Source organism: Delphinus delphis, chromosome X (assembly GCF_949987515.2).
Source record: "Delphinus delphis chromosome X, mDelDel1.2, whole genome shotgun sequence".
NCBI lineage: Eukaryota > Metazoa > Chordata > Mammalia > Artiodactyla > Delphinidae > Delphinus > Delphinus delphis.
In genome coordinates this window covers 69,612,728-69,635,191 of record NC_082704.1, presented here as the reverse complement: position 1 = coordinate 69,635,191, position 22,464 = coordinate 69,612,728, and the positions used below count along the sequence as shown (strand labels likewise).

The 22,464-nt window shown below is 37.9% G+C and overlaps 1 protein-coding gene across 7 annotated transcripts in view; it reads left to right on the top strand.

Annotated features, from left to right (window-relative positions):
* Positions 1–22,464, top strand: part of EDA (ectodysplasin A) — a 365,924-nt gene that overhangs the window by 86,614 nt on the left and 256,846 nt on the right. The window lies entirely within an intron of this gene.

Below are 22,464 nucleotides of genomic sequence, written 5' to 3'. Positions count from 1 at the left end.
TTGACCACATTTTCTATCACTTCCACCCCTTACTCTTAGTACCAAACATGCCAAGCATGCCTTGGGGCTGTTGCACGTTCTGATCCCTCTGTTTGGAATGTCTCCCCCTTCACAGATATGCACTGTACACTTTGCTTCCTAACTTCTTTTAGGTCTTTCCTCAAATCACAGATATCCTTCCCAGACTACCCTTTATAGCACACAAAACTCTTCTGCCTACCATCTTTGTTTGACATCTTCTCTTGCTTTGCTCTTCTTCATATCATTTATCTACCACTTTACATAGTTTTCATTTATTTATTTATTTATTGTATGTTCTCCCCTTACAATGACAGAGTTCTTTGAGGGTGAAGATTTTGTTTTGTTTCCTGCCATATCCACAGTACTTAGATGTATTAGGTGCTTGATAAATATTTTTTTTGAATTTTATTTATCTTTTACATAGCAGGTTCTTATTAGTTATCTATTTTATACATATTAGTGTATATATGTCAATCAAAATCTCCCAATTCATCCCCTCCTCCACTTCCCCCCCTGGTGTCCCTGTGTTTCTTATCTACATCTGTGTCTCTATTTCTGCCATGCAAACTGGTTCATCTGTACCATTTTTCTAGGTTCCACATATATGCGTAAATATACGATATTTGTTTTTCTCTTTCTGACTTACTTCACTCTGTATGAGAGTCTCTAGATCCATCCACGTCTCAACAAATGACCCAATTTTGTTCCTTTCTAGGGCTGAGTAATATTCCATTGTATATATGTACCACATCTTCTTTATCCATTCATCTGTTGATGGGCATTTAGGTTGCTTCCATGACCTGGCTATTGTAAATAGTGCTGCACTGAACATTGGGGTGCATGTGTCTTTTTGAATTATGGTTTTCTCTGGGTAGAGGCCCAGTAGTGGGGTTGCTGGATCATATGGTAATTGTATTTTTAGTTTTTTTAAGGAACCTCCATACTGTTCTCTGTAGTGACTGTATCAATTTACATTCCCACCAACGGTGCAAGAGGGTTCCCTTTTTGCCACACCCTCTGCAGCGTTTGTTGTTTGTAGATTTTCTGATGATGCCCATTCTAACTGGTGTGAGATGATACCTCATCATAGTTTTGATTTGCATTTCTCTAATAATTAGTGGTGTTGAGCAGCTTTTCATGTACTTCTTGGTCAACTTTCTATCTTCTTTGGAGAAATGTCTATTTAGGTCTTCTGCCCATTTTTGGTTTGGGTTGTTTGTTTTTTTTAATATTGAGCTGCATGAGTTGTTTATATATTTTGGAGATTAATCCTTTGTCCGTTGATTCGTTTGCAAATATTTTCTCCTATTCTGAGGGTTGTCTTTTCATCTTGTTTGTAGTTTGCTTTGCAAAAACTTTTAAGTTTCATTAGATTCCATTTGTTTATTTTTGTTTTTATTTCCATTACTCTAGGAGGTGGATCAAAAAAGATCTTGCTGTGATTAATGGCAAAGAGTGTTCTTCCTATGTTTTCCTGTAAGAGTTTTATAGTGTCCAGTCTTACATTTAGGTCCCTAATACATTTTCAGTTTATTTTTCTGTATGGTGTTAGCGAGTGTTCTAATTTCATTCTTTTACATGTAGCTGTCCAGTTTTCCCAGCAACACTTATTGAAGAGACTGTCTTTTCTCCATTGTATAGCCTTGCCTCCTTTGTCATAGATTAGTTGACCATAGGTGCGTGGGTTTATCTCTGGGCTTTCTAACTTGTTCCATTGATTTATGTTTCTGTTTTTGTGCCAGTACCATATTGTCGCGATTACTGTAGCTTATTAATTTCTGTCTGAATGATCTGTCCATTGGTGTAAGTGAGATGTTAAAGTCCCCCACTATTATTGTGTTACTGTCGATTTCCTCTTTTATAGCTGTAAGCAGTTGCCTTATGTATTGAGGTGCTCCTATATTGGGTGCATATATATTTATAATTGTTATATCTTCTTTTTGGATGGATCCCTTGATCATTATGTAGTGTCCTTCTTTGTCTCTTGTAACATTCTTTATTTTAAAGTCTATTTTATCTGATACAAGTATTGTTACTCCAGCTTTCTTTTGATTTCCATTTGCATGGAATATCTTTTTCCAACCCCTCACTTTCAGTTTGTATGTGTCCCTAGGTCTGAAGTGGGTCTCTTGTACACAGCACATATATGGGTCTTGGTTCTGTATCCATTCAGCGAGCCTGTGTCTTTTGGTTAGAGCATTTAATCCATTCACGTTTAAGGTAATTATTGATATGTATGTTCCTATTACCATTTCTTAATTGTTATAGGTTTGTTTTTGTAGGTCCTTTTCTTCTCTTGTGTTTCCCACTTAGAGAAGTTCCTTTAGCATTTGTTGTAGAGCTGGTTTGTTGGTGCTGAATTCTCTTAGCTTTTGCTTGTCTGGAATCTTAATGAGTTCTTTGCCAGGTAGAGTAATCTTGGCTATAGGTTCTTCCCTTTCATCACTTTAAACATATTGTGCCACTCCCTTCTGGCTTGTAGAGCTTCTGCTAAGAAATCAGCTGTTAACCTTATGGGTGTTCCCTTGTATGTTATTTGTCGTTTTTCCCTCGTTGCTTTGAATAGTTTGTCTTTAATTTTTTTTCAATTTGATTACTATGTGTTTCAGCGTGTTTCTCCTTGGGTTTATCCTGCCTGGGACTCTATGGTCTTCCTAATCTCCTCAAATACTTTCTTGGGTCCTTTCTCTCTCTCTTCTCTTTCTGGGAACCCTATAATGCTAATGTTGTTGCGTTTAATGTTGTCCCATAGGTCTCTTAGACTGTCTTCATTTCTTTCATTCTTGTTTCTTTATTCTGTTCCTCGGCAGTGTATTCCACCATTCTGTCTTCCAGGTCGCTTATCCGTTCTTCTGCCTCAGTTATTCTGCTATTGATTCCTTCTAGTGTATTTTTCAGTTCAGTTATTGTTTTATTCATCTCTGTTTGTTCTTTAATTCTTCTAGGTGTTTGTTCTTTAATTCTTCTAGGTCTGTGTTAAACATTTCTTGTATCTTCTCGATCTTTGCCTCCATTCTTTTTCTGAGGTCATGGATCATCTTCACTATCATTATTCTGAATTCTTTTTCTGGAAGGTTGCCTATCTCCACTTCATGTAGTTGTTTTTCTGGGGCTTTATCTTGTTCCTTCATCTGGTACAAAGTCCTCTGCCTTTTCATCTTGTCTATCTTTCTGTGAATGTGGTTTTCCTTCCATGGCTGCAGAATTGTTATTCTTAATTGTGCTGTCTGCCGTCTGGTGGATGGTGCTATCTAAGAGGCTTGTGCAAGCTTTCTGATGGGAGGGACTGGTGGTGGATAGAGCTGGGTGTTGCTCTGGTGGGCAGAGCTCAGTAAAACTTTAATCTGCTTGTCTGCTGAGGGGTGGGTCTGGGTTCCTTCCCTGTTGGTTGTTTGGCCTGAGGTAACCCAGCACTGGAGCCTACCTGGCTCTTTGGCGGGGCTAATATCAACTCTGGGAGGGTTCACACCAAGGAGTACTTCCCAGAACTTCTGCTGCCAGTGTCCTTATTCCCAGGATGAGCCACAGCCACCCTCCACCTCTGCAGGAGACCCACCAATATTAGCAGGTAGGTCTGGTTCAGTCTCGTATGGGGTCACTGCTCCTTCCCCTGGGTCCCAGTGTGCACACTGCTTTGTGTGTGACCTCCAAGAGTGGAGTCTCTGTTTCCCCCAGTCCTGTTGAGGTCCTGTAATCAAATCCCACTAGCCTTCAAAGTCAGATTCTTTAGGAATTCCTCCTCCCATTGCTGGACCCCCAGGTTGGGAAGCCTGACATGGGGCTCAGAACGTTCACTCCAGTGGGTGGACTTCTGTGGTATAAGTGTTCTCCAGTTTGTGAGTCACCCACCCAGCAGTGATGTGATTTGATTTTATTGTTTTTGCGCCCCTCCTACCATCTCATTGCTGCTTCTCCTGTCTTTGGATGGGGGTATCTTTTTTGGTGAGTTCCAATGTCTTCCTGTCGATGATTGTTCAGCAGTTAGTTGTGATTCCAGTGCTCTTGCAAGAGGGTGTGAGTGCACGTCCTTCTACTCTGCCATCTTGAACCAATCTCCGATAAACAGTTCTGAATGAGCAAGTTAATTAATCAATCAGTGAATCCATCCTGGCGGAGATGAGTTGTTTTTTTTTTTAAATAAAGATTTGTAGGGCTTCCCTGGTGGTGCAATGGTTGAGAGTCCGCCTGCTGATGCAGGGGACACGGGTTCGTACCCCGGTCCGGGAAGATCCCACATGCTGCGGAGCGGCTGGGCTCGTGAGCCATGGCCACTGATCTTGCACGTCCGGAGCCTGTGTTCCAAAACGGGAGAGGCCACAACAGTGAGAGGCCCGTGTACCACAAAAAAAAAAAAGGTTTGTAATTGTGTTCTTTTTTCTTAAATTTATTTATTTTATTTATTTTTGGCTGCATTAGGTCTTCATTGCTGCACGCAGGCTTTCTCTAGTTGCGGCAAGCTTGGGCTACTCTTTGTTGTGGTACACGGGCTTCTCATTGCGGTGCCTTCTCTTGTTGCGGAACATGGGCTTTAGGCATGCGGGCTTCAGTAGTTGTGGTGCGCAGGCTCAGTAGTTGTGGCACATTGGCTTCGTTCCTCCACAGAATGTGGGATCTTCTTGGACTGGGGTTTGAACCTGTGTCCCCTGCATTGGCAGGTGGATTCTTAACCACTGCACCACCAGGGAAGCCCAGGAGAGAAGTCTTGAGGAAGGTGTTCAAGCATGAGGGGGTATGACTTAGTTGAAAAGAGAAGAAAGGGCCTTTCAGACAGAGGCAGTGTCATTTACCAAGACAAGGCTGTAAGAATGAGCTTCTGAGGTTTGAGACAGCAAGCGTATTACTACTATGAAATGTCTGCTAAGGTGTGAGTAGAAGTGGTAGCATTATCTTCTTGCTTTTAAAATCCTATGCTGGTCTTGGTGTTATGAAGAAAACATTAAATCACTTAAGTATCTTGGTATCTCTAGATTCTTATATAAATGCTCTATCAAGCTGAAGAAGTTTTCTTCTACTCCTAGTTTGCTTAAAGATTTTTATCAAGAATAGATGTTGAGTTTTGTCAAAAATCTTTTGTATCTATTGGCAAGATCATCTGCTTTTCCTTTATTTTGTTGCTATGATGAATTATGTTGATGAATTTTAAAATATTTTATTGAATATTTTTATATCTATGTTCATAAGAGATTATTTTTCTGTATTTACTTTCTTGTAATGTTTTTTTTGGCTTTGGTATTAGGATAATACTAGCCTCATATAAAATGAGTTGAGAAGTTGTCCCTTCTCTTGTATTTCCTGGAAGTTTGTGTGAAATTGGTATTATTTCTTCCTTAAATGTTTGGTAGGATTCACGAGTGAAAAACATCTGGGTTTGGAGATATTTCTTGTTGAAAGATTTTTAAGAATAAATCAATTTTTAAAGTACATGTTCAACTCTTTGGGTTATCTATTTTTCTTCAGTGAGCTTTAATAATTTATGTTTTTCAAGGAATTGGTCCACTTTGTCTAAGTTGTCAAATTTATATGCATAGAGTTATTTGTAGTATTCCTTTATTATCTTTTTAATGTTTGTGGGGTCAATAGTGATGCCCCCCTTTTATTTCTAATATTGGTAATTTGTGTCTTCTCTCTTGTTCCCTTGGTGTGTCTGGCTATAAGTTTATCAATTTTATTGATCTTTTGAAAGGACCACCTTTTGGTTTGATTAAAAACAGAAAATAAACAGACCATTTCATTGATTTCTTCTCCTATTTATATTGTTTCTTCTTCTTGCCTTGGGTTTAATTTGCTTTCTCTAGTGATTTATGTTGCGAGCTTAGATTACTAAGTTTAGTCTTTTGTTCTCTTCTAACATAAGCATTTAATGATGTAATTTTCCCTGTCCACACTATTTTTAACTACATCCCATAAATTTTGATATGTTGAATTTTTATTAAGTTCAAAATATTTTAAAAGTTCTTTGAGAATTCTCCTTTGTCTCATGGATTATTTAGATGTTTGTTTGATTTCCAGGCAGACATTTTGAGGATGTTTCCTGCATATCGTTATGTTATTAATTTCTGTTTAATTCCATTGTGGTTAGTGAACATCCTGTATATGATTTCATTTCCTGAAAAACATTTTGTCACACCTGTTAGAATGGCTACTATAAAAAAAATAGTAAGTATTGGTGAAGCTGTGGAGAAATTGGAATGCTTGTGCACTGTTGGTGGTATTGTAAAATAGTGCAACCACTATGGAAAACAGTGCAACCACTATGGAAAACAGCATGGAGTTTCCTCAGAAAATTGAAAATAGAACTACCATAAGATCCAGTATTGTCCCTTTTCCATATATAGTGAAAAGAATCGAAAGCAGGGTCTTGAAGAGATATTTAAACACCCATGTTCATAGCAGCACTATTCACAACAGCTAACAGGTGGAAGCTACCCAGATTTCCATTGATGGATAAATGGATAAACAAAATTTGGTATATACGTACAGTGGACTATCATTCAGCCTAAAAACTAAGGAAAACCCCATGGCACATAAGATTGTGTTGGCTTTATAGCCCCTATGCTTATGGTAAAATGGTGATAAGCTGAACGTCTTAGAGCTGCAGTTACCTGAGGATTTCATCATGCTGTATTCATTTGTTCAACTGATTTTCTGAGAAGCATTAGCATTAGCATTAGCATTGGAAGCAGACCAGCTAGATTTGAATCTCAATGCAGGTATTTATCATCTGTATGACACTGAAGATATTACTCTGTAAGCTTTGGTTTTCATGTTTATAAAATAGAGTTCCTAATAATCAAGTACCTATTTTATAGAAGTGTTGAGGGAATTGAGCATATAAAATTATTAGCAGAGGACCTAGTACAGAGTAAGTGTCCAATAAAGGCAGCTCTTGTTATAGTTATTGTTGGTAGTGGTGTTGGTGGTGTTATTGTTGAAATGTAAACATGGGAATTTACATTGATTAATGTATTATTACATTCATTAATAATCTCATTGATTTGGACTCATTGCTCAAATGTGTTTGGAATCTGGATCATGTAATATAACTACAAATCCATTTAGCTGAGCCAGCATCTTTAAAAAAAAAGCAAGGAAATCTTACTGTCACCTGCTACAGGATTGATGGACCTTAAGGACATTATACTAAGTGGAATAAGCCAGTCATAAAAGGGCAAATACTGTATGATTCCACTTATAAAGTGTATCTAAAGTAGTCAAATTTCTAAAAACAGAAAATACAATAGTGATTACCAGGGGCTGGGGGGGAGGAAAAAAAGGGGAGTTGTTGTTTAATGGGTATAAATGGAGAGTTTCAGATTTGTAAGATGAAAAAGTTCTGTAGATCTGTTGCACATCCTTGTGAACATACTTAATAGTACACAGCTATACACTTAAAGATGGTTAAGATTTAACATTTATGTTGTGTGTGTTTTTTTTTTAACCACGATTTTAAAAAATAAACTTTTTGAGGTTTGTTTTAGGGACCAGAATGTGGTCTAACTTGGTGCATACTTCTTGTGCGCTTGTAAAAAGATTGTGTAACCTGGTCTTGCTGGGTAGAGTGTTCTATAAATGTCAGTTAGGTAAAATTGGTTAATAGAGTTGAGCAGTTCTACATCCTTACTGATTTTCTGTCTACGTGTTTTATTGATTGCTGAGAAAAGAGTGTTAAAATCTCCCAGTATAATTCTCATTTCCCCTATTTATCCTTTTCAGTTTTATCACTTTTTGCTTCATGTACTCTGAAGCTCTGTTGTTAACTGCATACGTATTCAGGATTGTTATGACTTCTTGATGAACTGATCATTTTATCACTACATAATGTCTTTATTTATCCCTGGTAATATTCCTTCTTCTGAAGTCCACTTTGTCTTATTTTAATATAGCTACTTCAGCTTTATTTGAATTAGAGTTTACATGGTATATAATTTTCCTTCTTTTCGTTTTTAACTTAAATATATCTTTACATTTAAAGTGGGTTTCTTGAGGCAACATGTATTTTTCTTAAACCAGTTTGGCAATCTCTGTCTTTTGTTAGGTATATTTAGACAATTTATATTCAATGTAATTACTGGTATGGCTGGATTTCTACATTTATTATTTGTTTTCTGATTTCCCCCCTATTCTTTGTTCCTTTGTTTCCCATTTTCTGCTTTCTTTTGGAATATTAGAGTGTTTTTAATAGTCCATTTTAATTTATCTGTTGGTGTTTTTGTTTTATCTTATATTTGTATTTTGGTGCTTGTTATATGATTGACAATTCACATAGCTAATATTGCATTGTCTACTTTGAGTTAATATTGTACCCCTTCAGGTATAATATAGATGCCTTACAACCATATGTATTTGTTTACCCTGTTCCACTTTACCTTTATCATTGTTATATATATTACATTTCCATACTCTGAAAATTCCACACGCCATATTATGAGTTTGCTTCTAATAGTCTTACAGATTAAAGAACTTGAGTGTAAGTTTTAATAGTTATCAGGTATTTACTATTTCTGTTGCTATTCTATCACTCTTGAAGAGCTAAAATTCCCTCTAATACCATTTTCTGTCACCTAGAAGAATTTCCTTTAGAGCAGATCAGCTGGTGATGATGAATTCTCTTAGTTTTCACTCATATGAAAATGTCTTTATTTCACCTTTATTTTTGAAGATTATTTCACTGTACATAGAAGTCATTGGTTCACAGTTCTATTTGTTTAGTATGTTAAATATGATTTTCTATGGTCTTCTGACCCCCATGGGTTTTTTTGTGAGAAATCCGTGGTTTTTTGAATCTTTCTTCTCCTGTATGTAATATGTAATTTAAGAAAACTGATTTCAAGATTTTTTTAAAGTCTTTTTATTCAGCATTTTGGTTATGATGTGCCTAGGCATAGTTTTCTTTGAGTTTATTTTGTTTGTGTTAGCTGAACTTCTTGAATCTTATAAACATGCCTTCACCAAATCTGAGAAGTTTTCAATCATTATTTCTTCAAATATATTTTCTGTACCCATTTCTTTCTCTTCGTCTTCTGAGATTCCAATGACATGAATGTTAGAACTTTAGATGTTGTTCCACAGGTCTCTGAGCATTTGTTAATTTTTTCTCTACATTTTTTCCTCTCTGTCTCTCTTACTGGATAATTTCTGTTGATCTAAAAGTTCACTGACTTCTCTGTCATTTGCATTGTACTATTGAGTCCATCCAGTCAATTTTTAAAAATTTGAGATCTTATATTATTCAGTTCTAGAATTTGCATCTTTTTCTTATAGTTTCAAATTTTTTCTGCTGAAACTACTATCTTTCTATTCATTTAAAGTGTATTTACCTTTACTGCTTGGAGCATAATTTTAATAGCTGTATATTAGTTTTCTATTGCTTCATAACAAATTGCCACACACTTAGCAGCTTAAAACAACATGCACTCCCAGTTTTTGTGGATCAGCAGTCTGGGCATGGCCTAGCTGTTCATGGTCTCACAAGGCTGTAATCAAGGTGTCACCTGAGCTACATTCTCATTTGGAGTTTGGGGTCCTCTTCCAAGTTACATGGTTGTTGGCAGAATTCAGCTCCTTGCAGTCTTCAGTTCTCTCCCACATGGCCCTCTCCATAGGTAGTTCACATCATAACAACTTGCATCTTCAAGGCTAGCAAAGAATCTCTCTCTGTAGTCTGCTAAGATAGAGTCTTAGATAACACAACATAGTCACCGAAGTGATATCTCATTACTTTTGCTATAGAATTGAGGGAGTAGTGTCCCATCACCTTTGCCATATTCTATTGCTTAGAATCAAGTCACAGATCCTGCCTGGACTCAAAGGGAGAGGATTACGTAAAGCCATGGCTACCATGAGGCAAGAAATGATTGGGAGGTCATCTTAGGATCTGTTTCCCATAAGCTGCTTTCAAGTGTTTGATAATTCCAACATCTGGATCATATAGGGTATGGTATCTTTTGATTGGCTTTTCCCTTGGGAATTGGTCACATTTCCTGGTTCTTTGTATGTTGAGTAATTTTGGATTGTATCCTAAACATTGTGAATGTTATATTGTATAAACGGTGGGTCACACTATAATCCTCTAGATGAATTTTTGGAAGATACTTAACCAGGATAGGTTCAGACCACGAGTTCTGTCCTGCCTTCTGTGGATTGGAGTTCTAATTTCAGTTTAGTTTTCCAAGTCATTAGTTTACTGTTTTATTTCTGTTCCATGCTTGTGCCCCTCAGGTGTTTGTCTGAGTGTTGGGTGGTAGTTTATATCTTAGTTCATTCTTGAAAGCTTTCGTTGTGATCCTTTGGGTCTTTCCTGCACATGCACAGCTTAAAGATGAGTACAGGACTCGTGTGGGTTCATTCGCAGAATTAGAGGATCCTTTTCTCCAGCTCTCTCCTGTATAGAATATCCTTCATTAGCCCATTCCTGAGGCAACAGATACCCTCTTTCCTGGTTCCTCTGGCCAGAAAGACATGGTGTCTCTTGGCTTTTTAGCTGTTCACACAAGTCACCACTGTCAAACAACTCCACGACTGAGCAAACTGCTAGAAAAAAACCAAACAAAAACCCAACAGAATTACCCCCACACTCTTTGGCTCCTAGTAGTCCTTTTTTCGGTTACTCTGCCCTGTAATACAGGATTCCTACTGGAACTTTCACCAATCATGCCACTGCTCTGCTGTGCAGTTCCACAACTGGGATCCACCCTCAGAAAATCTGCAGGAGAAAAAAAATATGGGACATCACTTTGATGCAGGCTACTTCTCTAAGTTTTAACTCCCTTTCACAATCTACCTGCTTTTGGTTACTTTTCAGTCTTCAGGCACTTAATTTTTGTGTTTTGTCCATCATTTTTAGTAGTATTAACAGGAGAGATAGGCTATAGTGAGCTTACTTCATTTGAGCTCCAACTGGAACTTGTCCTTTCATTTGTAAACTATTTATATTTCAAGCAGCAAATAGTTTGCTTGTGCTTTTTAAATCCAACCTGACAATATAAGGCTTTTAATTTGAATGTTTAGATAATTTTTAGCTATATTTGTAATTGTGGCTATATTTGGGTTTGAATCTACGATTTTGCTATTTGGATTCCATTTTGTTCCATCTGTTCTCTAATTCCTTTTTCCTTCTCTTCCTGCCTTCTTTTGGAGGAGTTGAATTTTTATGAGTTCACTTATCTCTACTCTTGGCTTATTAGCTATATGTCTTTGTTTTTGATGGTTGCACTTATTACAGTCTTCCTCAAAATAATATTGTTACTTCACATATAGTGTAAGAACCATACAAATATATACTCTTATTTTGCCCCTCCCATCCTTTGTGCTATTGTTGTTATACATACATTTTACGTCTATGTGTGCTATAAACCTTGCAATGCATTGTTATTATTTTTGCTTTAAACAGTCATTTATCTTTTAAGGAGTTTTCTTTTTTGAATGATAAAATGTCTTTTATATTTACCATTTATGGCATTCTTTTTTTTTTTTTCTTTTTTTCTTTTTTTTTTTGGCAGTACATGGGCCTCTCACTGTTGTGGCCTCTCCCGTTGTGGAGCACAGGCTCCAGACGCGCAGGCTCAGCGGCCATGGCTCACAGGCCTAGCCACTCCACAGCATGTGGGATCTTCCCAGACCGGGGCACGAACCCATGTCCCCTGCATGAGCAGGCGGACTCTCAACCACTGCGCCACCAGGGAAAGCCTATGGCACTCTATTCCTTTATATAAATCGAAGTTTGCTTCTGGTATCATTTTTCTTTGCCTGAAAATCTTCATTTAAAATTTCTTATAGTGTAGATCTGCTGGTGATGGATTCTCTCAGCTTTTGTTTGCCTGAAAAAGTCTTTATTTAGCACTCAATTTTGAAAGACAGTTTCACTGGGTAAAAAATTCCAGGTTGACAGATTTTTCTTTCATCTCTTTAGAGATGTCACTCTACTTTCTTCTAAATAGTGTAGTTTCTGATGAGATGTCTGTGATCATTCTTACATTTCTTCCTCTATATAATATGCCTTTAATTTGGATGCTTTTTAGCATTTTTTTCTTTATCACTAGTTTAAAGGACTTAGATTATGGATGCGTTAGTGTGGTTCTCTTTGTGTTTCAGCCTGCTTGAGATTTATTGACCTTCTTGAATTTTAAAGCTTATCATTTTTAGTAAATTGGTAAATTTTTGGCCATTGTTTTTTCTGCCTTTATCTCCTTCTGGGAGCCCCATGATCTGTTCATTTCTTTTATTTTTAGTCATTTTTCTTTCTGTGCTTTATTTGGATGGTTTTTATTGCTTAGTCTTTTAGTTTATATATCTTTTCCTGCAGTGTCTAATCTCTTGTTAGTCCCATCCAGTATTTTCATTTTAGATATATTTTTAATCTCTAGAAATTCTATTTTTCATTTCTACAAGGTCAGTAGTGGTGTCCCTCATTTCTTTCCAGATTCTACTAATTTGATTATTGTCTTTGTTTTGCGTTGTTAGTCTAGCTAAAGGTTCTCAATTTTTTAGATCTTTTCAAATAACCAACTTTTGGTTTTATTGATTTTCTCTATTGTTTATTCTCCTTTGATTTTCTCTATTCACTACCTCATTAATCTCCATTCTAATTTTTACTGTTTCCTTTCTTCTGCTTGCTTTGGGTTTAGTTTACTCTTCTGTTTCTAGTGTCTTAAGGTAGAAGGTTATTGATTTGAGATCTTTTTTAATGTAGGCACTTACAGCTATAAATTTCCCTCTAAGCATTGTTTTAGCTGCATCCCATAAGTTTTGATATGCTGTGTTTTCATTTTTATACATTTCAAAATTCTGTAATTTCCGTTGTGATTTCTTTATTGCCCCATGGGTTAAAAGAAGTGTATTTTTAGTGTCCACATATTTGTGCCTTTCCCAAATTTACTTCTCTATTGATTTCTAATTTCATTCCATTGTAGTCAGAGAACATACTTTGTATGATACATGTCCTTTTAAATTTATTGAGGCTTATTTTATGGCCTAATATATAGTCTAACCTAGAGATGTCCCGTGTACTCTTGAGAAGAATGTATATTCTGCCTGTTAAGGTTTATTTGGTTTATAGTTTTGTTCAATTATTCTCTATCCTTCTATATCCTTGTTGATCTTCTGCCTAGTTGTTTTAATAATTATTGAAAATGGGGTATTGAGGTTGGCTATTATTGATGAATTGTCTATTTCTCCCTTTAATTCTGTCAGATTTTGCTTCATGTATTTAGGGGCCCTTTTTTTAGGTACACAGATGGTTTATAATTATGTCTTCCTGATGGATTGGCCCTTTTATTGTTATATAATATCCATGTTTATCTCTAGCAATGTAAATTTTTTGTTCTAAAGTTTATTTTGTTTGATATTAATATAGCCACTTAAACTTTCTTTGGTTGCTATTTGCATGATATATTGTTTTCCATTCTTTTATTTTTTTAAATTTTGTCATTGCTTTTTAATTATTTAATTATTTATTAAAAAAATTTTTGGCTGCATTGCGTCTTCATTGCTGCACGTGGGCTTTCTCTAGTTGTGGCGAGTGGGGGCTACTCTTTGTTGTGGTGCGTGGGCTTCTCATTGTGATGGCTTCTCTTGTTGCGGAGCACAGGCTCTATGCGCATGGGCTTCAGTAGTTGCAGCACGCAGGCTCAGTAGTTGTGGCACACGGGCCCTAGAGCACGTGGGCTTCAGTAGTTGTGGTGCATGGGCTCAGTTGTTGTGGCACACAGGCTCTAGAGTGCAGGCTCAGTAGTTGTGGTGCATGGGCTTAGTTGCTCCGTGGCATGTGGGATCTTCCTGGACCAGTGATTGAACCCATGTCCCCTGCACTGGCAGGCAGATTCTTAGCCACTGCACTACCAGGGAAGTCCCCATTCTTCTATTTTTAATTAATTTATAACTTTGAATCTAAAGTATATGTACGCTCTCTAGGCAGCATTTACTTGAATCTTATTTTTAATACAATCTGACAATCTCTGACTTTTGAGTGGATTGTTTAAACCATTCATATTTAATTTTATTGGTGTAGTTGGATTTACACCTATCACTTTACTTTTTGTTTTCTGTATGTCTTGTTTCTTTCCCCTCTGTTTGTCCTTTGATGCTTTCTTTTACATTAAATGGATATTTTCTAGTATAACATTTTAATTACTTTTATGAATTTTTCACTATTTTTGAGTTAACTTTCCCATTTGTTACTCTAGAGCTTACCATATACATCTTAATTTACCATAATCCATTTTTACTAATTTAATTCCTGTGAGATATAGACACTTCACCCATATCCCCTTCTGTGCTATTGTTATTTTACATACTACATCTATATATGTTACAAACCCAACAACCCATTATTATATTTATACCTTATATAATTTATATTGCTTAAAAAACAGAAAAAATAAAAGAGAGCAAGTATATGTTTATCGAATTTGTTATATTAAGCTTCCTACTACCATTCTGGTTCACTTCATTTTTTCCTATAGATTAAATTACCATCTGGTGTCATTTCCTTACTTCAATACAGCTTGTTCTTGACTACCTTTCTGGTGACGTTATTGTCAAATTTATTATATTTCTATATGTTATATTCCCAACAATTGAATAATATACATGTTGTTTCATACAATTAAATTAGTTAAAGGAGAAAAATGTATACTTTATTATCATTTATAATCATATAATTACCTTTACCAGTGCTCTGTGTTTTTTTCTTGTGGGATCAAATCACCATCAGGGGGCACTTTCTTCATCTTGAATAACTTCTTTTAGTGTTTTTTATAAGGCAGGTCTGCTAGCAATGAATTCTTTCAGTGTGTTTTCTGGGAATGTCTTTATTTCACCTTCAGTTTTGAAAGATAGTTTTTCTGGATAGAAGGTTCTTTGTTGACAGTTTTTCTTTTCTTTCATCACTTTGAAAATATCCTAATGTCTTTTGGCCTCCACTTCTTTGATGGGACTTCAGCTGTTAAATTTATTGGGTTCCCTTGGATGTGATGAGTTGTTTTTCTCTTGCCACTTTTAACGTTTTAACTTTGTCTTTCAGCATTTTTGCTATGATTTGCTTGGGTTTGGATCTCTTATGTTTATCTTAGAGTTGAACTTGAATTCATGTGTGTGGAGGTTAATGTTTTTCACCAAATTTGGGAAGTATTCAGTCATTATTTCTTCAAATACTTTTTCTGCCCCTTTTTTCTCTCTTCTTCTGAGAGAAACGTATATGTTGGTGTTTTTAATGGAGCCCTGCATTGCTCTGAGGCTTTGTTCATTTTTCTTCATTCTCTCTGTTCTTTGGATTGCATAATCTGCTCCTCTTTCCTCAAGTTCACTGATTCTTTCTTCTGCCAGTCAAATCTATTATTGAGCCCCTCTAGTGAATTTTTCACTTCACATTATTGTACTTTTCAACTCTAGAGTTTTTGTTTGGCTGTTCTCCTTTTCTTAAAAAATAATTTATATCTATTTAGTTAGATTCCATATTTGATGGCTTGTTATGATAACTTCCTTTACTTTTTTTTTCTTTTGGCTGTGCTGGATTTTTGTTGCTGTGCATGGGCTTTCTCTAGTTGTGGTGAGCGGGGACTACTCTTTGTTGCGGTGCATGGGCTTCTCATTGTGTTGGCTTCTCTTGTTACAGAGCACAGGCTCTAGGCACATGGGCTTCAGTAGTTGCAGCACGCAGGCTCAGTAGTTGTGGCATGTGGGCCTTAGAGCACGTGGGCTTAAGTAGTTGTGGTGTGCGGGCTCTAGAGCACAGGATCAGTAATTGTGGCACATGGACTTAGTTGCTCCATGGCATGTGAGATCTTTCCAGACCAGGGCTCTAACCCGTGTCTCCTGCATTGGGAGGCAGATTCTTAACCACTGTGCCACCAGGAAAGCCCAAATTGTGTGATTTTAAAAAATTGAGGTATAACCAAAGATAGAGTTAACTGCTCACATTAAGTCTTAAAGTAATTCACCCTAGCTAGGTGGATGTGTTCAGTTCCCAGGCATTAGCAGAATATCCATGGCTGTTTATATATTATAAAGACCTGGCAATAGTTAAGGTGGCTAATTTTGGAAATGTATTGCATTTCCATCTGGTCTGAATCAATGAACTTAAACTTCATGCTACGTGAGATGGAGACATTTAATGGGACACCAGATTTAGAGACTGTTATATAATGTTCCCAGAATCTTATTCTGGTGTTATAAGAGAATTTTAATTACTTACCTGGGCACAAGTGATGTGGTATCAGTAATATTTGATGAAGAAAGCAAGTAGATACTTCCTGTTAACTTCGTACCCTGCTTTGAGCCCTCAAGCCTTCCTTGTATGAATGATATGCTCTGTCAGGAGAACAGTGCATTGGTGATATACTGTAATATTCTTTATCATACCAAGATGATATTATAATAAAACTGACAACCTGTTATTGAATATCTGTGTGCCAGGCATTGTGCTACACCATTTACATGTATTATCTCATTTAATCCTTACAGAAACATTAGGAAGTAGATACTATATTCCAGTTTTACAGAAGAGGAAACTGAGGCTAAAAAAGATGAATCATCTTTTCCAAGATTATATAGCAAAACAGGGTAGATATGGAATTCTACCCAGGGTGTCTGACTCTGAAACCCTGTGCCTCCCGTAAGGCTTATCATTAGAATTATTACTGTAATCTTTGGTCAGAGCACTGCTATCTAATGCATGTCTGTACTGCATGAACTCTTAAAGGCAATGTTGTAAAGATACTCCAGCATATTTTTGTACATAGAAGATCAACAGGGGAAACAGGTAATTAAAGATTACATGTTAGATAAGACTTTGGTGAAAGAACACAAGAAGCTAGAGAAGTACTATGGACTATGGTCCAGTTCACCTGGACTCCTGAATGGTATCCACCCATTGGTTTTACCAGCCTGCAGGTTATCTTTGAGAAAAGGGTATGTTAGAGGCTAAGGAAAAAGATATTGTGGTTTAGAGTAATAAGGATCGGGGGTTGGGGGGAGTAGTGTCGCTGGGAGCTTTATATACATCTCATCTGATTCTCATAATGGTGTTTTAAAGTAGGTGATATCATCCCCATTTTCTGATAAAAAAACTTGAAACTTAATAACTTGCCTAAGGGTACAAGCTGGTATATTCTTGTCATAGAATTTGGCAGTCACTCCCCTTCCCCCCACCCCAGGTCTGCCTACTCTAGAGCACATATTTTTTTCCTGTCTGTCTGCCTAAAGTGGTGTCCAGATAGCGCCAACCCTGCAGCTAGCTCCTCTTGCTCTCTGATTTGGACTTTTGGATAATTTTTCAATAAATAGAAAGATGTATTTCCCTATCACTTATTTTTTTTTTCACTGAAGACCTATATGGGATTGTTTAGATCACACTGAATTCATCTGGAGTCTGTGAAGGGCAGGAATGGGGATTGCAGAGCAGTTTTCACATGCTAATTAGCATGTCCAGTTTCTATGCTTTGCCTTGGAATTCTGTCAACTTGTGATAACACTCATTATCTCACACTGATCACAGTTCTGATGGGTAGCTATATGTTTTCAATTGATAAAATCCAAAGAATGATTAATTAATAAATGCCATTTTTCTAGGAGATTAAACCTTTCAAAAATGGTGTCCTTTGGGGGAAAATAGAACGAAATTACCTTTGATAGAAAGGTTTGGAAGCCACTGCACTAATAGATCAGAACAGCAGTTCTTATAGTTAATACTATTTGAGATTGGTGATCTTGCCAGCTAATGATTCTGCCTCCTGTCTTCCATTAACTAACCTTTAATCAGAACTATCACAAAGGAAAAAAAAAACAAATACATGGCTTTGAGCTCCAAAATCTTTTTACTTTGGCTCTCTTGCGCTCTGGAGCGTCAAAGCAGTCTATTCTTTGCTCATTAAGAAGGAAGAGACCCCACAAATAAAATACTAAAAGCCTCACTAATGGAGTTGACTTATCTCATCAGTGTTCCAAAATATCGACTGCCCCCAAAACGTTCAGCCATAAAAGCTAAATTCTGAAAACCAAGATCCTCCACTCCTCCCTCCCTCCTTCCTTTCTTCCCCCACCTCATTCTATCTTTTCTCTCATTCTCTTGCTTTCATTCTGTCTCTTGTTCTCTCTCATTTTCTGTCTCTTCCGTTCTCTGCCTCCCCTCTCATTCTGTCTCTAGTCTCTCTCTTTTTCTTGTTCTCTCTCTCCCATTGTTTGCATTGTAGCTGCCTCTCCTTTATGCAAACACTAAGCAAGAAGTCATGTTTGCTCCAGGTTGCCATGGAAATGTTGTAAGTAGGCCTTTTAAGGAAACTGGCCGGCTCCATTAGTGAAATCATACCCAGATAGTCTTAAGGTTGGTAATTTAGGGAGATTTTCTACATAGAGATTACGACTGTCTGAAGTTTAACCACCCCTACCAACCCGAACTTCTGTTTTCCTACATATAGTTTTCTTCTTGGATGTAATTTCATTAAGGGAAATGGTGGAGTTCTACAGGCTTCTATTATGATTTGATTTTTTTCAAGCCCACAAAAACATCTTCTGTGACTTCCAGTGGACTCTTTTCCAGAGCAGAAAAGTGGGTACAAATTAGAGTCTTGGGCATATAAAACCTGGCTTGCAGTGGAAGCAAAGGTGTTTTGGAGTGAGAGGAGAGAAGTCTTAACTCCTGCAAGGGTATGCAGATAGGAAAAGATGAAGGTTTTCTCAGGCAAAAGGGAATTCTTCTCCCCTCTCTTGGTACCAGAAGAAAGAAGTTGAATAGAGGCACTAGCTTCTGGATGGTGGGAAGAAATGTAGCCACCATATTTTCCTAGCTTCTAGAAATGGAGTGAGGGGAAATACTTGGTACTGCTGAGGCCACAAGTGGAAGGAAATTGATGTCCATTACTGCACTCTGGAGTGCGACCTCAGGAAGGCCCAAGATTCAGTAAGAGGTCTAACACTAGCAGAGGCTCCTCCATGCACTGCAATGGGCAGCTGTTTCCTCACTCCCAAAAACATGCTCTGAGGGTCTAGGCACTGGAGCTACAGTGATGAATAGAAATAGTCCCAGGGCTTCCCTGGTGGTGCAGTGGTTGAGAATCTGCCTGCCAATGCAGGGGACACGGGTTCGAGCCCTGGTCTGGGAAGATCCCACATGCCGCAGAGCAACTAGGCCCGTGAGCCACAACTACTGAGCCTGCGCGTCTGGAGCCTGTGCTCCACAACAAGAGAGGCTGTGATAGTGAGAGGCCCGTGCACCACGATGAAGAGTGGCCCCCGCTTGCTGCAACTAGAGAAAGCCCTCGCACAGAAACAAAGACCCAACACAGCCAAAAATAAATAAATAAATAAATAAATTTTAAAAAAAAGAAATAGTCCCTACTCTCTTCGAGCTTGCAGCTGTACTGGGGAGGGAGGGGCAGTAAATTTCAAAAATAGCTTAAAAATTGTCAGATGGTAACAAATATGAGGAAAGAAATAAACAGGGTAGTAAGATAAAGATAATAACAATGGTAAGGATATTTATGATAGGATGGTTAGAAGACCTCTGAGGAGATAGCATTTAAACTGAGACTTATAGATGAGGTGGATTTAGTTAGAAAAAGAGCTAGGAGAGAGAGTGTTCCAGGTGAAGGAAAAGACGAGTTCATAAGTCCTGAGATTAGGCAGAATGTGGCCTTTCTTAGGAACCAAAGGAAAAACATGAGTGGAGTGAGATGTCAGCAGAGGCCAGATCATTCAGAGTGGCATTTATAGGCCATGGTAAGGAAAGTGGATTTTATTCTGAGCACAGTGGGAGGCCATTGGAGGATTTTAAGGAGGAGTGCAACTGAGCAGATTGTGCTTTAGCAGAGTTACTGTCTGCAGAGTGGACAATAGATTGTAGGAGGTCAAGTGGAAGCAGGGAGACTAGTTAGGGTGGTAACAATGGAGAATGAGAAAAATGGAAGGATTTGGGTTATGAATGAAGATAGAGCCAACAGGGCTTGCTGCTGGATTGGATATGGAGGTAGAGGAACGGAAAGAATTAAGACTGTCTTCTCAGGGATTCCCTGGTGGCGCAGTGGTTAAGAATCCGCCTGCTAAATGCAGGGGACACGGGTTTGATCCCTGGTTTGGGAAGATCCCACATGCCACAGATCAGCTAAGCCAGTGCGCCACAACTATTGAGCCTGTGCTCTAGATCCCGTGAGCCACACCTACTGAGCCCACGTGCCGCAACTACAGAAGCCCGCGTGCCTGGAGCCCATGCTCCAAAACAAGAGAAGCCACCGCAATGAGAAGCCCGTGCATCGCAACAAAGAGTAGCCCCCGTTCACCGCAACTAGAAAACGGTTGCGCGCAGCAATGAAGACCCAGTGCAGTAAAACATAAATAAATAAAATTAAATTAAAAAAAAAAAAGACTGTCTTCTCTTTCTAGTTTTAGTAACTGGGTAGCTCAAAATGTAGGAGGGTGGTGGTTAGGATTATTGGGGGAGACACTGATTTGGAAAAGTAGAAGGCCAAATGAGACTGGCAGAGCCCTGGAACTGACAGGCTAACAGCAGTCAATGCAACAGCTGCCATGCTGGTAAGGAGGGCAAGTGTAAGAAGTAGCCCCTTGGAGGAGACTGAAGGTGGGAAGTTGCTTAGCTCACCCTGTGGTTGGGGGGAGCAGTTAGCAGATACAGATGAGATCCTGCTTGGCCCAGGAGAAAATGAGAAAACCTAGACTTCTAGGATTTGAGGGGAGGGACTTGATGTTTCTTGTTGCCTTCAATGTGATCCAGATACCTCGATTTTAGCCCTCAGGCTAATAGGATCTAGAGAAACACCTGTTAAACCTATAATAGAAAAATAGTTGGGAATGAAAACCACACCCTTCTGTTTATAAAAGAGAGTTGATTAGATAAAGGGACAAGAAATAAGATGATTTGCAAAGTTCTATTCCTGCCCATCCCCAAGAGTGTGCAAAGCTTTATTGCTAAGGGCTGTGCTAAAAAGCCCTGTTATGTGTTATGTTGTAAGTATGCATCGTGTAAACAAAGTTAGGAATGGTAATGATGGCTGCCTTTAAAGAATTATAGCTTTAACATTATTGCACATTTAAAAAAAGGAAAAGCAGGGAATCGAGGATAATTGGTAAGCCAACAACCATCATTTGTCTCCTTTGTGAAGATAGCACAGTATAGTGGTTATAAGCATGGTCTCTTGAGCTGCCTGGGTTCTAATCACTGCTCCACCACTTACTTGCAGCATGGTCTTTGGGTCAGTTAATTAACCTTCTCCAAATCTAAGTTTTTATAATCTGTATAGTGAGGATAATAGAACTTCCCTCATAAGGTTGTGTTGTTGATTAAATGTGTTGATATTTGTAAAGTGCTTGAAACAGTACCCATATTAGTTTGTTGTATAAGCTAAAATAAGTAAGCACTTGGATGGGAGGCTAATCAGTGAATGTAAGACTGGCCTAGGATACTAGGTCATTGGGTAGAGTAGGCAGGACAGAGAAAGACACAGGTTTAGAGTGGCTCTGAAGTAGGACCAGAGGTGCCTGCTATGCCTTGATTAGTCTTTTCCTGGCTGCAGGACAGGAGCTGATACAGACCTCTTGAAGCACAGAGACAGGTGAAGAATCCCTAGATTCTCTAAGAACACTGAACTATATACAAGCAATGTAGATAAATCCCTGTTGACATAAGGTCTAATAGGATATTAGTCCCTGAAAACCACTGTTTTTCAAAAGCTAAATAATGTGTCCTATTAGAAACTATTCCTCTCACTGAGGTTTCTGTTTTCTTCCTTTCTCCTTCCCTCCCTCCCTCCCTCCCTCCCTTTTCCTTCCTTCCTCCCTCCCTCCCTCCCTCCCTTTTCCTTGCTTCCTTCCTTGCTTGCTTCCTTCCTTTCTTTCTTTCTCCTTTTCCTTTCTTTTCCTTCCCTTCCCTTCCTTTCTTTTCCTTCTTTCTCTCTTTCTTTCTCCCTTTGTCTTTTTTTTTGGAGGGGAAGGGGCTATCACTTCTGTCAGAAGAATGGATGAAGTAAAAAACCCTTTCTCTTATATAATTTATCTTTTTCTTAAAGAAGTGACTCTAAAGACTTTATAGCATATGTAATGTGTAATTTGTTCCTATTAACCAGGACTTTTCCTCCTCCCTCCCATTTTGTTCCAAGTATTCCCAGCCAAAAGATAATTGCATTCTTTATATATTAGAAGAACTACCAAGTGGTGCTTGGTGGGCATCAAATAGCAAAAGTCAGGATCTGTGGATGGATCACGTTAGTAATTATAAGTGGCACATTTATCTTATTCCATTTGTGGAATGCACTGAAATTGAGACCCTTTTTATTTTATTTTTTTTAGCCTGGAGAAATTTTATTTTATTTTATTTATGTTATGTTATTTTATTTTATGTTATTCTCTTTTATGTTATTTTAGGCCCCTTTTAGTGTTATAGCACTGCATGGGTTTGGAGAGGTCTCTTCCCTCTTCCTTCTTCTAGGTTCAACTCTACCT